This window comes from Grammomys surdaster, unplaced genomic scaffold (genome assembly GCF_004785775.1).
Source record: "Grammomys surdaster isolate TR1022 unplaced genomic scaffold, NIH_TR_1.0 227, whole genome shotgun sequence".
In the NCBI taxonomy this organism is placed as follows: domain Eukaryota; kingdom Metazoa; phylum Chordata; class Mammalia; order Rodentia; family Muridae; genus Grammomys; species Grammomys surdaster.
In genome coordinates, this window is record NW_021604672.1 from 2,556,145 (window position 1) to 2,575,285 (window position 19,141).

The 19,141-nt window shown below is 35.3% G+C and overlaps 1 pseudogene; it reads left to right on the plus strand.

The window, feature by feature from the left end:
• Positions 1-3,161: 3,161 nt before the first annotated feature.
• On the plus strand, positions 3,162-10,331 carry LOC114626076 (annotated as a pseudogene).
• Positions 10,332-19,141: the final 8,810 nt, after the last annotated feature.

Genomic DNA, 19,141 nt, shown 5'->3' on the forward strand with positions numbered 1-19,141 from the left:
GGAGAAAGAGGAACACTCCTCCATTGTTGGTGGGACTGCAAGATGGTGCAACCACTTTGGAAATCAGTCTGGCGGTTCCTCAGAAAATTGGACATAGCATTACCCGAGGATCCAGCTATACCACTCCTAGGCATATACCCAGAAGGTGCTCGAACATATAATAAGGACATATGCTCAACTATGTTCATAGCAGCCTTATTTATAATAGCCAGGAGCTGGAAAGAACCCAGATGTCCTTCAACTGAGGAATGGATTAAAAAAATGTGGTATATTTACACAATGGAGTATTACTCAGCTATTAAAAACAATGAATTTGAGAGGTTCCTAGGTAAATGGATGGAACTAGAAATTATCATACTGAGTGAGGTAAGCCAATCACAAAAGAACACACATGGTATTCACTCACTGATTATTGGATATTAGCCCAGAACCTTAAAATGCCCAAGATGCAACTCACAGGCCACATGAAGTCCATAAAGAATGAAGACCAAGTGGGGGTGATTCGGTCCTTCTTAGAAGGAGCAACAAAATACTCAAGGGAGCAAATATGGAGACAAAGCGAGGGACAAAAACTGAAGGAGGGGCCGTCTGAAGACCTTTCCACCTGAGTATCCATCCCATGTGCAGTCACCAAAGGTAGATGCTGATGTGGAAGTCAGGAAGTGCATGCTGATAAGAGCCTGATATGGATGTCTCCTCAGAGGTCTTCAAGAGTCTGACATATTCAGAGGCAGATGCTCACAACTAGCCATTGAAGTGATCATGGGGTTCTCAATGGAGGAGTTAGAGTGAAGACTGAAGGAGCTGAAAGGATTTGTGGCCCCATGAGGAAAGCAACAATACCAACCAACCACAGCTCCCAGGGTCTAAACCACCAGCCTGGGAGCACTTATGGAGGGATCCAGGGCCTTAGCTGAATATATAAGAGTGGAGGGCCCTGCTGGGCACAGATGGAAGATGAGATCCTTGACCTCATGAAGGCTGGACGCCCCAGGGGGTGGGAATTTTGAGGGTGGGGAGGTGGGAGTGGGGGGGTAGGTAGGGGTTACATCCACAAAGAAGAAGGAGGAGGTGTGAGGGGATTGGGGGTTCCTGGGTGGGTGGGGGATGGGGTAAGGGGACAACATATGAAATGTAAATAAAACATCCAATAAAAAAAATAATAATTAATCAAGTAACTAATTAATTAATTAAAATGACTCATAATTTTACTGATTTTAATAGAATCATTATATAACATAAAATTTATAAATTTGAAAAACCAGTCCAAACCCTTTAAATTTGAAGAGTTGGGCAAATCTCACCATTTTACAGGGGTAACAATATCTGAGTCGTCTTAAAGTAGGAAATATAAGCATACAACACTAGGCAAAAGTCAATGTTCTATGTGATAATATGTTTCAATTGTCAAGTTGACACAACCTATAAACAACCAGGAAGGTAGTCTCAATGAAGGTCTATCCAGACTAAATTGACCTGTGGTCAAGTCTGCAAGGCAGTATTTTGGTTCCTTTCATTAAGGCAGGAAAATCTACCCACTGTGAGTGACCATTCCCTTGTCAGGAGTTCCTGGATTTCATTAGTGGAGAAAGAAAAATAAGTATTGGCATGCAGGTATTTATCACTCTTTTGTGGTGTTCATAGCAGAATGGAGATGACAGAAAAGGAAGTTTATAAACTTCAAAATGAAACAACGGAAATTATCTAGCCTGCTGGCCTGGTGATATATACCCTAAACACAGCAATCAAGATGCTAAGGCTGAAATAACATGAGATGTAGATCAATTAGAATTTATAAAAAGAAATGGAAGGATAGAGTGAGAAAAGCAGAGCTGGAGAGAAAGGGAAGGAGCATTTACCTAAACTGAAGAAGAGATTATAATGATAGCTCAAAGACTAAAAAACAAACAAAACAAACCAAAAATACTAAACATACTTGAAGGACATACAGGATAATACATAAGATCTATAATCCATGGCCTGAGTTAAGGACAGAATTTATGCTGCAAAACTTACAGTAGAATCTATTCAAACTAGAAAATAGAGGTATAATAATTTAATGTGCCAAAGGGAAAGAGAGATCAATTAAAAAACTCTAGACCTAATGATTTTTTCCTGATGAATATATAATATAGAGATAATTTCAGATAATTAAAAATTGTTGTCAGATGATCCATTAGAAATCTAATAATGCAATATTTTCAGGTTTATATGTAAGAGAATAACGTTTCAGGAGTAAGAGAATATAATATATTAATTTTTCAAATTTTCCACTGTAGACTCTTTTAAACCCCACAGTTAATAAATGACATACATAAATACAAAGACTATTATGTTATAATTGTTAGTGTACATAAATAAAATGCATCAGGTCCACTATAAAATAAAGCAAAGTATTTGAAAAGCTTATGATATTATTTGAAGTTTTCTATATTTTAGTATAAATAATTAAATATTAAGCAGTTTGTGAAAGTATTTTATAATCTTTAAATTATTGTTGAAAACTACTAAGAATAACAAAAAACTAATAAACAAATAAAAGTGGATAGCTAAATTATTAAAGAGCAGAAGATAATGAAAGCCAGGTAAGTAACTGAAGTTTTCTTTGTTCCCTTATTTTTTTTATCAGCTACAAACTCCAGATTGTTGGATGTTCTTAAAAGTGTTGATTCAATTTCTAGATGATTTCAATATTATTTCCACATAATGACTTTCCATCTAACTTAAGAAGCTGAAATCCTGGCAAATTTGTCTCCATTTATATAATTTATCAAGAACCTTTAAAAATGTCTGTCCACACACTGTTACTTGAGCCTAAAATTATAATGTCTTTCCATTTCCCCCACAAGTACATATCTCTCTCATCTAACTTCTACTTCTCCTTTACGTTCAGCACCATGTGTGTTATAAAATATCTCTCCTAACTTTTGCTGCTGGCTGAATGTATTGTCCTTTTAATATGTTTTCATGGCACTTGAAAGTGTCCTTTATAGATTTTATGACAAACTTTCATTATATAATTAAAGACAACTCCAAAAATCCTGCATACAGTGGAATTAAAATGTTAACTCTAATTGGAATAGGGATTATGAAAATTTCCTGAGGCTATATTTTCGCCCTTTGATTTGTTGAAACAGTGGATGGTAAGACTGCCAATAATAATGGATCCTCTCATCACTGGACTTATGCATGCCACTGCTAGTGTTCACGTGAAGCAAGTAGGAGATACGTTTAAGACTGTTGATACAGAGATGCATAGCCATAATCATCTCTATGATCTGACATATGTGCATGCTATGTTATATGTGTGAGAGAGGGAGATTCAGAAAAGTTTCATCCTAGTTCTAAGAACGCAGTCACAGTGGTTTGCATACTGCTGTAGAATAGTCTGTTTTCACTAGGATAAAAACTGTCATTTGAAACATTCTCAAACAACGTAAAGGAAAACAGTGCCAACACCTCATCCCATCATCAACTTATACCTAGAATAATGAGGTGGTATAGAAAGATAGAGTAAAACATGTATACCAGATAATCATTTTTACTCCCTGTTTCATTCATTAAAATAAAGCCTTCTCAACAATAAAGATTTGTACATGTTTCTCATTACTGTATTCAGAATGCTTCAATTACACCATGGTATAGGTGGACAACTGCATTTGCTTAATAAAGAATGGATTGAGGCAGGATGCTATATCCCCTTAGTTTCCACTGTATTCCCAGTATACAACATAATGTACATAAAGTATAACAAATATTTGATTGAAACGTACTCAGTGGTTTTAAGTTCATTTAGTTTTCTCATAATAATAGACCCATAAGATTATAAGAAAAGGAAATAACTCAAAATCTTCTAATATATAAAATTAGTTTCCTTCAATATGCCTCAAGGGTATACAGTCAAGGACTTGCTGGGTCTATCTTTCCTGATTGAGTCTTAGATAATAAATTATTTCATGGCATGTTCTGAACTATTTATATGTATTATTATTATTTTAGTCCTCAAAAATATACAATGAAATCATTACCACCATCATTTGCCCCAATAAGAAAAATGAGATTGTTTAGCAATTTGTTCAAGTTCATGATAAATAAGAGGCAAAATTGAATCACTGTTTCTTTCTAACATCATGATTTTTACTTACCTTTCAACTTGACACACTTAATTATGTACTTATGTAGGCTATGAGTTGTCTTCTCTCCAATATTCAAATTGATAGGGTCTCCATGCTCATTTGCTTCTCAGCCATAACCCCTGTAAAACCAGGGTGAAAAGTTCAAGAAAGTTTTCCAGTGCAAATGAAGGATATATGTGCTGATACCACAAATTGTCTTCTTGGAAAATATCCTTGTAAGTAGCCCATGAGTTATGTGCATGAGCGGATAATGTTTCTTCCAGAATCCATAGTATGTTAAGTGAAAATCCCAATGCCAAGTATGAGGAACTATCTTTTAAATTGTTAGTTAGGAAGGTGTCAAAAAAATCTTCACACTAATACAAACTACTGTCACATTGCTTATTACTTGAAGATGCCAAATTCTTTGGTTGCATGACAGAAAATAAAGCAAACCTGAGCAGGAATTTCTTGTAGGCTATTGAAAGAAAAATGTCATTATCAGGTTTAACATCTATGAATTATAAGAACTACAATATAAATCTTCTCGGAATGATGTGGCTATGGGTACAATAGTGGTATGACATGGTGTCAGACAGTTTTCTTAATATGTATGTTTAGTATTATATTAGTACTACTTCCTTTGGTCTGAGAACTTTCTATATGAGGTTGGCAATGACCACAATAGTGACTATTAATTGGTAAAATGAAGAGTGTGCAACCATAAATAAGAAACATATATTGTGCTCTCTAAGGTCTAAATAGCTAACACTTTAATGAAAATTAATAGTTTCAGTTTACAAATATATACAATTTGTAAATCCACAGAATAATTTAGGCATATGATAGTTTTAATTGCCTTGGTTGAAAAGTTTAATATATAAACTTTGGGTTTGAAGCTCAGATTAATTTTTGTAAAATATTTAAATATGAAAATGTTAAGTAGCCTTAGGACACATATACTCCTCATTCTTAAAAGCCTAAAATGCTAAATACTCTGATTTTATTGAAAAACATCTGAGTTAAAATATTTTATTCCAATAGTTCCATGAGTAAATTTGATAGTTCTAAATGATTGTGTCTACATGTCAAATGTAAATTTTAAAGTAAAACATACACCACATTGTGATCCGTTAATCAGAATAAAACGCCATTTCATGTTGGAAGTATTCATTTTTTTATGGGATCTCATTCACTTACTTTTTTTCTGAAAAAAAATGAGAAGTTATTGTCTCTTGGCATTTTATATCATGGAACACGGTAATGGTTTATTTATTATATTTTTTGGCACAGTTTCATATCCAGCCTTACCCAAAGAGAACAAACAATGCTGTACTTCATCATAATAACTGCCAATCACAAACCATAAAATTATGTTTATCATTTAAGAGAGTAGAATGGGATGTTTAATATTCCTCTTTTACAAATGAGCCTTGTGTGTATACATACTAATCAAGCTTTGAAGCCCCAAGATGGCTCAATCTGTGATCATCACATTCTGAATGCTTCAGCAATGATGATTATAAATTCAAAGTTTTCCTGTTCTATACACTGTTAGCTCTGTTTTCAAATCTCTTTATCATTTATTGAGAAATGGCATATGCATTTATTGAGACTGGAACCCAATAACCACATAAGGTCAGTGAAGAAAGAGAAGATGTCTGGGAGACTCTTCTCTCTAGGGATTAGACACAGTCTGGTCTTGTTTCTTCAGGTGGAGTCATATTCTGATGAGTGAGGTATATTCACTATTGCTCCAGCACCTGCCCAGTGTTCTACAAGCCCATGCCCTATGAAGAAAAGGTCTGAACTGATGCAGCTACAACCTGAACTGTCTCAGTGCTTTCATTTGGACTCCTTAAACCAGGCTTCATTTATATTAATAGTCTCAGAGATAGTGAATGCATATGCTTATTCACTATCCAGGTTAAAGCTACTTACAGGATGTGAAAAATAAAATGAACCATACATTTATCATTGTTATTCTCCAAAAACATTTGTGAATATATATATATATATATATATATATATATATATATATATATATTTCAAATTATAGATAGTCTTAATATATACAACTACATAGTTTTATATAGATAGTACTAATATATACATATGATTTTCATATACATACACACACACATACATACATACATACATAATACATACATACATATATATGTAGCTTGGAAGGAAAGAAAGCAGGGGAAACAGCCTAAGCAGAAATAAAAGTATTGTCATGTGTGTGGGAAACAAAATGTTAAGCAATAGAATTTGTTACAAAATTTTCAAAGTATGGGCAATATTTTTGAGCCATTAAAATACTTGTAGGACACAGGATGGGGGCCTTAGTCCTATGTTTTGAACCCACATAAAAACATTTTGTATGATTGTGTGCTCTTAATTCAATATTAAGGACATAGCACTATGTAGAGTTCTGAAAGTCAATGTCTAGCAACCCTGCTTCAAACAAACATATGACTAGGTAGATAGATAGATAGATGATAGATAGATAGATTAATAGATAGATAGATGATAGATAGATAGATAGATAGATAGATAGATAGATGATAGATAGCCAGATAAATAAATAAAAAATGATATAAGTTCTTTTAGATCCATACTCATGATCGAACTATGATCTCCACAAGCATACACAACCCAAAATACAAGAACATACACAAATGAAGAACTGACTGAGATTCAATCATAGTACCATAAACCTGTGATTCCAGACCTTGAGAGGCAAAGGATAAAAGTATTACTGTAAGGTCACCCTTAGCTCTAGAGACAGTTTGAACCTTGTCTGTTACATGAAACTCTGGCTCATCCCTCTCATATCCAAAACAGTAAAGAAATAAACAATATTAAATGATACAACACAACTAAATGCTGGATGGAATATCTTATTTGTGAAAAATAAAATGTACTTGAGAGCATCGAGAGTCAAGGAGTATTTCACATATTACCTTGGATGATAAAAGAAAAGCTAATTCCCATAGGGAAGAAAAACCCTAAGGCCCCCAAACAAGAGTATTCAGAACAGTAATGAAAATGAATTGGTGCTAGTTCAGGAAATTAAAGAGTTTGGAATGAGAATCCCAATGAAATCATCCAGCCATAAACTACATGCTTAAGGGTAATTGAAAGTATACATAGGAAACACCGAGTAGTCTCAAAAATAATTGCTAATTTAAAAGACACTATTTATGTGTGTGTGTGTGTGTGTGTGTGTGTGTGTGCACACGCACACATGCATGCTGATCTGTGTGACTTCAAGTGTGAAAGTTACAGGGCTCACATGTGAAAGTCAGAGTGCTTGACTTCACATCTTCACCACTGTCTTAGATACCACATCAGGTCCCTGAGTTTCTGGAGATTTTTCTGTCTCTTCTTCCCATTTCCTATCCTTCCTGGAAGGTTTGTGCACACTTTGGCTACCATACTAGGCTTAAATATGTAGTTCCTGATGACTCAAACTCAGGTGGTCAGTATTTTACACTGATTGATTTTACCCACTGAACCATCTCTGTAGTGCAAAACTATGTATTTTTAATATGACATGTTACTACTGATCCATTGGGAAAAAATAACTACTATGAGCTTACTTGATAAAGAATTAAGAATTTACTTAGATATTTTTTTCACCCAAAGAAGAGATATACTTATTTCAAAAAATGTGAACCTTTCAAAATAAATGATAAAATAACTTCCTAACAGAAAGCTTCATGCATCGATCCCCCATGTTATATTTTAAAACCACTTCCTACAATGTATATGCACTACGTTTACAATAAAAAATACTGATAGTACCCGGGGGAATGTTCTTGAACATCTTGTATCAGCTACTTTTTAGTGGGATAGCATATATCTCCTGAGCTCTCCAACATTAAAAATATAAATGGTAACTAAAAAACAATGTTTCCATTCTAACTCACAAAAGTCTTTCCCAAAGAACTGTAAAATTATACGCATGCATTTTCTTGCCTGGATAAATTTTCACAGAAGGTAAATATATCATGATCAAAGACACAACTCTGTAACTCTGAAATGACATTGCCACCTTTAAGTAAATTTAACAGAATCATAAGAACACATTCTTCCATGGATAGGCATTTATTTCCTTTTGTATTTTAGCTCACAGAAAATTAAGAGAAGTTGTCTATCGCCAGAACATTGGCAGATTTTGTTAATGCGTTAATCAAGACACACATCCAAATAATTAAAGACTATTAATAGTGACAGTACAAACAAACAAAAAAAAACAAACATGGGAAAGTTAACTGAATATCCCAAGTAACATTGGGTAAATAATTATATAATATGAATAAATCTTTCATTAGACTCAGGATTCTGAAATTTGCCATGCTACATGTAGTGTACTGGATGTTGCTTCCTCTTGTAAATAATGATCACAACATTATAGATAAACAGATACATACATATACACATACATACATACATACGTACGTACATATGTACATAATTACATAGGTAGATTTGTAGATAGATGAGATAAAAGCATGTCAGATGACAACTCAATCATCAGCGAATTTGCAGATATGTAGTAGTCTTTCTGTTTTTCATGTCTGTCTTTTCCATCTTCTATTTTTATCTTAACCTTACTAAATTATTAGCACTGTTTCTTCATTTGGGAGGAAGATATTACCTTTTATTCTGAGCTGTATAAAGAAGTTTAATTTGTGGAATTAATTTTTGTATCCTTACTTCTGGATTTATAAGCCAATAGTTAAACCAAAACCACTTCATTTAAAAATAACTCTAAAACTTTTTATTCTGTTTTGTTTTGACACGTCTTTTTTTTTTTTAATCATCCTTAATTCTCAATAGTAACCCACCTAATCACAGATGTTTATTCTCTTGTGGAAAAGTTTTCTTGTGTTCAGACCAGCCTATCAGAACGTAGCTGCTGTCTCATTCTCCATGCGTACTTGCATCTGTAATCCATAAATAAATTCTCATTGACACTATTAGTGACTTGGGTATATCATCCCATTGCCTTGTCAGTGTGCATTTTATATCAGGAGCTGTGCTGAGGTCCTAAACATGCATTTGTGAGCAAACTGAACCTCTGGGCTTCAGTAGTTCACAGAGCAGAAAACACCAGTAAAACTGTACCACAGGATAAACTTTGTTCACAGTAGTGGTGGAGAATATGGTTACAAATAAGAAAGCATGCTTTGGGAGAGTTTAAGAACAAAAGTCCGGCATGCCTTTAGCGAGGCCAGAAAAGAACGCAGTTCATGTTCGAGAGCTATTTGCACTCACTGCTTCAACTGGACTCCCCAATTCCCAGTGCACCAGTTGAATACTGGCAGTGCAAAGCAAAGGAAGGCACAGGCCCAGCGCCCTCGCCTATGTAGGCCACCAACAGATCACACAGTGCCAGCTTTACTCCGGGCCAAATTCCTGGCAAATCTAATTCCAAGGTTCAGACTACCCTTAGCAAACCTGGAGGTGACCGCTATATCCCCCGAAGCAGTGCTTCTCAAATGAAGGTGGCCACCTTCCTCTTGAGCAAGGAGAATCACCCAGCAGGCGAGGGTGTCGGGGTACCAACGAAGAAGGAAGATCAGAAAGTCTGGGCTGTTAACCTGAATGGTTTTGATGTGATCCTCAGATTCAGTGGAAAACCTCAGAGTGCTCTAGAAGGCTATCAGAACAGACTAAAAGTACTCTACGGCCAGAAAACTATGCCTGGGTCCAGCCGGAAGGCTTGCAGATACATTCCTTCCCTGACAGACAGGATTCTTGATGCTCCTGAAATCCGGAATTGACTACTATCTGAATCTTGTGGATTGGAGCTCTGGATATGTACTGGCTGTGGCACTGGACAACAGTGTGTACTTACTGAATTCTGGTTCCGGTGACATCCTGTAGTTGTTGCAAATAGAGCAGCCTGAGGGCTAGATATCCTCAGTGGTCTGGATCAAAGAGAGCAACTACATAGGTGTGGGCACCAGTAATGCTGAGGTGCAGCTATGGGATGTTCAGCATCAGAAACGACTTTGAAACATGACCACTCATTCCACTCGAGTTAGCTCCCTAAGTTGGAACAGCTATATCCTATCCAGTGGTTCATGGTCTGACCACATCCACCACCATGATGTTCAGGTAGCAGAACACAATGTGGTCACACTGAGTGGCCATAGCCAGGAAGATCAATCAGCCCGTAGCAAGTGCTGTCAACAGTGAGCTGTATCAATTATTCATAGATCTTGACTTTCTTCTCTCACTTTATAACTAAACTACATGGAGGTTTTGGCGATTAGTGGTGAAGCAGAAGTTGAGAAAGTGCTGTGAGAAAGACTCGAGGATTGGGTAAGTCAGAGCCATGTGTGAGGCATGAGGAAGCTAGAGGTGTTCACCAGACAAGGAGGAATTTGCTTGCCAATTTCAGAGAATGAAGTCACAACTTTTTAGACAGTCCTGGCTCCCCACTCACATCTTACTATCAATATTGACAGAAGTAAAGTGACCTCAAAGTGACCTTGTAGACATGGTTTTCAAGAGTCTGTGCATTATCCATTCCAGTTCAACTGTTTTAACAAATCCACCTGTGTCTTTATAAGAAGGTATTTTGTAAACTACATAGACATATTTCTACATCAAAGCTCCACAATGCCTTACAAGGTGTTTGTGCATGTGTATGAGAGAGATTATGTATGTGCATGTGACAGTATGTTTGAATGCATAAACAGACTGGTCAATAAATTAATATGAAGCTACTGAGATCTAAGGTCAAAATACCAAGAGAAATGTTCCCACAGAAAAAATTAAGTTCCTAAGTAAAAATGGAAAAAGTGAAACTCAAGATCCATAGCTCCATGGAAACAATGTAAAATAAATGTTGGAAATTATAAATATTAAGACAAAACTCAAGACACACTGTGATGGTGGTAGTACATCCAACTGGGGTTGTGGAGAATGTGCGGAAATCAATGCTATAAATCTCCTACTGTGTAGAAGATAAGGAGAGATAAAGAAACAGAGAAGAGAAAGGGTGTTCAAGATATCAGTATAAACTTACTTGATACTTTCCTAGATTTGCTACTGTCTTGATTTTCAGCAGTTCTTAAATTATTTCATACTTGCCCCACTCAGAACATGACTGGAATTTTTAAAGTTTTAATTATAAGCTGGTGTCAATAGTTTTATAGAAGTTCCTCAGATCACTTCAATGGACTCTGAACGTGCTTAGACAATCGCTAATTAGAAGAGAGAAATAATGGTCTTGTTTGGAGCATCAATTGATTGAATTTTTTCCTTTCAAATAGTTTTGTATGATTGCTGACAGAGACAGAGTGGCAACTGCATGAGTGGAAAATACATTTTAAAAGTCTGCTTTTGTTAAAAGAAAGATACATGAGAAATGATTGCTTCTTTAAAAATTAAATGGAAACACTTTGTGAGTTAATTCCAACTTAATTTGTAGCTGAACGTGCCATAAGATAGAAATCAACTTAGATCCCAGAGTGAAACTGAAAGTATGTGAAGCCCCACCCTGACTAAAATTGATCATGAATTCTTATTACCACTTTTGCAGGGGTTATGATCCTACAGACCCAGAAAAAGATTAAGTAAATTGCCAATGTTAAACGGTGAGATAGCAAATCTTTTTAGCTTGTGCCACTGCATAGTCATGACTGCCATGGCCTCAATTTTACAACACTCAATGTCACACATATCACCAGCACACTGGCCAGAAAGAGATCTATCCATATTCAATTCTAGGGCTGGAATCTTTATTCTAATAACTTTTCTTCTTAAAATAGTGGTTATCAACCTGTGGGTCTCTATCTCTTTTGGAGGTTGAACAACACTTTCACAGGGGTTTCATATCCGATAACCTGCATATCACACATTCACATTATTATTTGTAGCAGTAAATTTACAGTTATGAAGTAGCAACAAAAATACTTTTATGACTGGGGATCACTGCATCATGAGCAACTGTATTAAGGGGACACAGTGGTAGGAAGGTTGAGAACTTCTGTCTTAAAAGATCTACCACCAGGAAGGTATCTTTTCCCAGTTACTCATTAGACAGAGGTTTGATATCTGAAGTATATTTTTTAAAAAAAAATTTATAACATTTTTAAAATATGCTGTAGACAGCATAAAAACAGAGGGATGTTGTTATGGTCCTTGCTGTAATCACAGGACTTGGGAGACTGAGGCAATGAGAACATAAGATCAAAGCCAGCCTGGCCTACATAGTAAATATCAATCCAGCCCACATGACAGTAGATCTTTCAAAACAAGCAAACAAATAACAGTAAGAGCAAAAGTATAAGAACAATTGCTGGAGAGTGTGTGGAAGAAAAGTAAACACACTGATGCTAGGAACTAATGCAGCCACTATGGACATCTTGTGGAGGTTCCTCAAAAACTAGCACATATGTTTTCACATGTCCCAGCCACCACTGATAATGAAGGCTTTTTAGCACAGGGATATTTTTGTATCCACACTTATGACTGCACTGTCCAGGTAACTGATTTGGCTTAAGTGCACAAATGAAGGAATAAAAAGAATTAGAACATTCATCAGTAAAAAAAGATAAAATCACATTTTCAGGAAAATTGTTGCAACTAGTCATGCCCTGTGCTTTGTTCTGGCTAGTGTTTTGTAAACCTGACACAAGGTAGAGTCATTGGAGAGGAGGAAGCCTCAACTAAGAAAATGGCTTACTAAGACTGGGCTGTAGGCAAGCCCAGAGGGCATCTTCTTAGTTAAGCACATTTATTTTAGAAATAGGCAGATAAAACAGAATGTGAGAAGGAAATAGGTTTAGAAAACAGTTAATAAGCAAAGTTTGAAAATTAGTTAATTCGTATATGCCAATTTCAGTTCTCTCATTGGCACATTTTATCATAATAGTAGACACTAACAGTATGGAAGGTCAATGAGAAATAAATGGGAATACTGTATCATTTGTAAATTTCTCTACAAATCAAAATTTTTACCAAATAAAAATGTTATTAAAATGATATTTTTCCTGTTTATTTTTTATTTTCCTGATTTTAAGCTTTTATCTAGCTTAGTAGCAGCAATTTTTAAAATAAAGAGATAAAGAAGTTCTGTTTGTCTTATGTTTGAAGCTGTCTTCAACTAGTTGCTTAATTTTTCTTAAGATCAGTTTCCTGACATTGTTCATAGAAATGCATTGTAGACTAGGCCAGGGGCGAACAAGAATTGGTATAAAACATGATTAAGATTAATTTCAACTCCCCAGGAACCAAACTGTGAATCACCTGTCAGTTAATGGAAGCCCATGTCTGTCAACTATAATTTGAAAGTTCAGTCAATGACAAAGTTATGGATTCTAAAGTTCTATAGATATAATCAATTTGTGTCTTCATGATAAATCTAGTTTAAAAGATAATTAGTAATCTGTTCTTAATATATTTAGATGTTCTCTATGTAGCTCTGTGAATGTCTTTTTCTATCATTTATATACATATACATTTTAAAATTTATATGAGTGTTTTTTCTCATGTGTATATGTTCATAAAAAGTTTTTTGGTACCCATGAATTCAGAGGAGGTTCCAGATTGATTAGAAGCCACTACATGAGTGCTGGAAACCAAAACAGCTCCTTTGAAAGAATAGCAAAGTGCTCTTAACTGCTGAGCCATCTCTCCAGTCCCTTTTCTATAGTATTTGCACATGATATCAGTTTTTCAACAAAATACACTTGCAATGATATAAACTTTCACAAAATAAAATCGATGTTCTATGATTAGCATTTATAATTAGAATATTTTCATTTTGGAAACCTCTGCCACACATTTAACTCTTGAAAGGTTGTCCACCTAAAAGTTGGTAGCCAGAGCTCCCAAAGTATCAGTCATAAAATGCCAATTTTATTGATATTATTGTTGCATTGGGACATCCACAAGAGATGACACATTTTCACCATGTTCTATAGTTTGGACCAAATTCAATACTTATTTAAAACCAAAGGAAATGGCAAGGAAATTCATTCCCATTTCTCGGAAATGCATATCTTGGCACCAAAAAAATTGGAAAGTATCCACGTGCCACAATGACAATTTCAACCCTTTGTTCTTTCTCCTCTTACAATTTACTCTTTAGAGAAAAGGGCTCATCTGTATTTCAGATTTTATATAGTCTGAGATTTTCAAACTTCAACTTGTTGGTACTCTTGAACCTGTCTTTCTGAACTTCCAAGTGACTTGAACTATTATCAGAAGACAACCTTTCACATACCTACTAGTGTGATTATGCTGATCTAGTTTGTGAAGTAAAGGTCACCCAAATTTGTTATCCATGCTTATCATTTAATTAGGTTTCTGAAGGTAGTTGGTTCCTAACATCTGTCCAAGTGTTTAATAACCTTTTACAATTTTTAAACTATCTGTATGAAATCATTGTTTAAAATATATTAAAAAGTGTTTTAATCAATTTAAATTATTATATTCATGTTCAAATTAGCCCAATTTGGGGAGGTAAAGCTTAAATAAGTTGGATCCTTGGTCCTCTGATATTGATTCAAAATTTGTTAATACTTTGTATATTTCCTGCTAATTAATTTCCAGGAGGATTTTAGACTTTTCTACAGCTAGGCTTCTCTTTTTCACCAGAAAAATGAAAAAAGAGGTAGATCATTTTTATGAGATGATTTGTATAAACTGTAGTCTGAGAACTCTGGTTTGACATTGTTTATAGATCTTTTCACTGAAAGAGACAAACTACTTCTTGATAAATGAAATTCACACTAATATTGAACATAGAACATCTATGATTTTAAATCCTTTAATCTTGTGTATATTTCTGTTTTTACTCCTCAGATACCCCACTTCTCAACTATAGCATTCTAGTTTATTCCTGGCTCATGACATACTATAAATGTAGAAGTCTTATAATAGTGATAAATATTATACTAGTATACTCATAAGTAAAAAAAAAATATTTTGAATTTTTATTTTGACCTTTTTATTGTCCTTACGAAATACTTGAAATATGCTAATAAAAATGCTTAAATGTACAATGATATTCCAATGGAAACTAATCCTATGGAAGCTACACACATAGCATGTACATACACAGACACACACACACACAGATAGAGAGAGAGACAAGGAGACAGACAGAGACAGAAAGACAGAGACACAGAGGGACAGAGGGACAGAGAGACAGAGAGATAGAGGAAGAAAGAGACAGAGAGACAGAGGGAGAGAGAGAGGAGTTTGAGTATAGTTATACTGTAACTAGGCAATATTTATACATCAAATATTGCTTAGACTTAAAAGGCAAAGAAATGATATACTCACTCAGTGCCAGAAATGGGTTACTTCTTCTGTAGTTGTTGACCACCAATTTCCCCTAGATCTCAAATATTACAGGCTATATTTAATGTTATTGATTACTTTTCTGAACTTAGATTAAAGATATCATATGATCAAGTGTTTTAAGTAAGTCTATGGAAAGCAAATTAGCTTAAGTTTTGCATCTCCTCTACTGGTCCAATCTGAGGAAGGCCAAGTTATCATATCTGGCACACAACCAAAAAAACAAGTCCACAGGCACAGACCACAAGGCAAAAAAATAAAACAACATGAATAGTCAAGAAGGTGTGTTGCATCATTATTCCTATAGCATGTTTTTTAATAAGAATTACTTAGATGAACTCTCGGAGACAAAATATAAATAGCAACCATGAACTTCTTCAAAGAATTCAATGGATTTAAGCAATATAAACACTTCATTCAATTCCAAGAGGATAACAATAAATGCTTGATTGATATCCAGGGATATAAAAATGAATCAATTAATGAAGATAAGTTGTGGTTTAAAAACTGAGTTAATGAAAGTAGTAGGAATACTGGAGTTATGTTGTATTGTTTTAGATCAACCTGATGTGTTAGAGTCACTCTATAAGAGAGAATCTCAACTAAGATTATGTATCCCTAAGGTTAGCTTGTGAGATAGTCTTTGAGGCAATTCTTCATTAATTATTGATTTGGGAGAGCCAGAATCACTGTGGGCAATGCTAATCCTGAGGATGTTATCCTGAGTGCTATAAGAGAGCAGGGTGAACAAGCTATGAGGAGCAGGCCAATAAGCAGAACCCCGCCATTGCCTCTGAATCAGCTCCTGCCACCAGGCCCCAGTCTCGAGTTCCTGTCCTGACTTCCCTGCAAGTTGTGCCACAATCTGTAGGCTAAAATAAACCTTTTCATCTTCAATTTGTTTTGGATTCATTATGTTTAATCACAGAAGAAAGTCTAACTGGAACAGAAGAAAACACAAACTGAAATTGGGATGGATTGGAAACATTCTTTGCTCCATTTAGAAAATCAGTTGTGAAACCCCATAAGTACAAAGAATCCAGGGAAAAACCTATCACTGTTACTCTGCTAAATGAATATAGCAATAAAATGACTCCTAATGATATAATGTTGCTCTCAAAGGTCAATTACTCAGATGACACTAGAGGAGCTTCTGCTTGTCATAGATGCTCATTAACACAGAGACCCATAACTAGTTTGTGTATCTGAGCATTCAATCATAAATGGGATGTCTTCTTCTAACTTCTCCCTTCTCTAGATAACTACAAGGAAACACCTTTCAGATATAATAAGGCTGATGGGGATATGTGTCCTGTTCAGCAGGGCATTAAACAGGGGTCCAGGGAGATCACCTGAAAGAGAGGATGGGGGACACAGGCAAATGCAAAGAACAATGACATGTCTATAGGCTGATCAAACCACACTTTTTACTTTTTCACACAGGGGTTATATACACAAAAAGACAGGATGTGGGGAAGAGGATAATGCAGGAACATAGGTGTTGAGGGGGGGTACAGATATCTTCCAGAACAGAGTGTCAACTGGGTGAAGGTTCAGAGGACAGGACACTATGACTCCGCTTATGATTCACTTGTCCTTATCTAAGTTGGTACCATCCACCAAGGCTAGCCAATGTCTATGACTATCCACAAGACCTATGGCTACTTGTTCTCATCCAGGCTGGTAAATTTTCACCAAAGCTGCCTGCTTACAATAACTTATATCTGTTTCATTGTTTTTCCACAGAGACCCAAGACTTTGTTTTAGCAGGTATGTATGTCATGCCTATTGCTGATTCTAGGCCTTCAGTGTATAACCAGGGCTGCCCCTGACTTTTCCTCCCTTCTCCAAATATAGAAGGACTGTGGGAATTCCAAACTTGCAAAGGTGGGGGGGGGGTATAGAGGCCTGACCTCCAGTAATTAAAGGGGACCTTGTAATGGCTCTGGTCCTCCTGTTGTTCAGTGAGGAATGAGAGCCATACCCATACTGATGTCTTTTTCCTGGAGAGGGGATATTTTTGACATCAACCCCTATGTAGTCAGGCTTGTCTCTCAGAGAACCCAGAAGGATATTTCTAATTTGTATTTATATTCCCATGCAGTGCTTAGCCTCGCAGCCTAAGCAAGAATTTAGATTGCCAGTCAAAGGAGGTTCTGGGTGGTCCCTCTCTGTTTATTCTAGGGGCAGACGTCCCCTCCTTTAGGTTGGGTCAAGATGGGTTTTGGAAACACCCTGGATAGAGTAACAACCTTGTCTTGAGTCTCGTGGTCCTCCACAGCTAATTTAAGATAATGTATATGGAGAGGTTTTGCTATCAAATTATCTATCTGTTGTTTCACAAAATTAGTCAGCCTATTTAAGGCCCAGGGACCAAAAGAAATAAGCAAAAATAACCCAATTAATGGTCCCAAAGTGGAATGAAGTAAGATTGACAACCATGGAGAGGTTGAAAACCAATTCTTGTACCACCTCTCCTCTCTCTCGCTCTCTCTCTCTCTCTCTCTCTCTCTCTCTCTCTCTCTCCCTCCCTCTCTCCCTCCCCCCTCTCTCTGTCATTTCTCAAGGCCTTCTCTGACCTTTTTCATGTTCTCTTTAACCAGCAGCCACTCTTCCCACACTCAAGAGAGTCATGGAGACACTATTTCAAAGTTCTACAATATCTGTTCTATAATACCTTGTCCTTGAGGATTACAAGGAATTCTAGTAACATGGGTAATACCAAATTGTCAACAAAACATCTCAAATGTCTGACTGTAACAGTCAGTTTTGTTTATCTTAATCTGATATGGAACATAATATAAGCAATAACTAATTACATTTTAATTGTTTCTTTGGTTAAAGTAATTGTAACTAGAAAGCCCGAAAAGGTGTCAAATCATACATATAGATATAGATATAGATATAGATATAGATATAGATATAGATATAGATATAGATATAGATATAGATATAGATATAGATATAGATAGGTATAGGTATAGGTATAGTTATAGGTATAGGTATAGATACAGATATAGAAATCAAAAAATGAGTAACATCTATTTATTATAGTTGGTTAGATATAAGTCCTCAAGTTTTACCACAATTATGAAAAAATTGAGGACACTGAAAATAAATTTTGTAATTTAACTTATATACTTTTTAGGAATATCAAAATATTGTCTCAAGCTATTATTATAAACATAGATCTACAAAGATGTACAGTCTTGTGGTTATGTTATATAGACAAATAAATGACTTTTTATATCTTAATGATGATCTTATAGAAAATTTTAAAATTATATCTATGATTATTAAGCTCTTTTATAATGAGACTGTTATTAGGCCTTTTTCTGATAGTCAAAACTATAACAAGAATTTTGTCAATCTCTCAAATAACATCAGTTAATTGTTCTTAGATAATAACCAGACTTTTTTCTACTCAGAGCACATTCTAAAAGGTTATAAAACAATTTGCCAAAGATCAATAAAAGGGAACCAACAATTTACTGTTAGATATTAGGATGGAAAATTAAATACTGTCTGGGCTTATCTACACAAATCTTCACTGATAACTCAGTTATAGTTTTAAACCTCAGTGAACCTGTGGAGCCACACAGGTAATGAATGTTTAGCCACAAAATCACTTCCAACAAATATGTATATAAATATTCTTCATTATAAACCTGTATTTTAATTTAATTTTT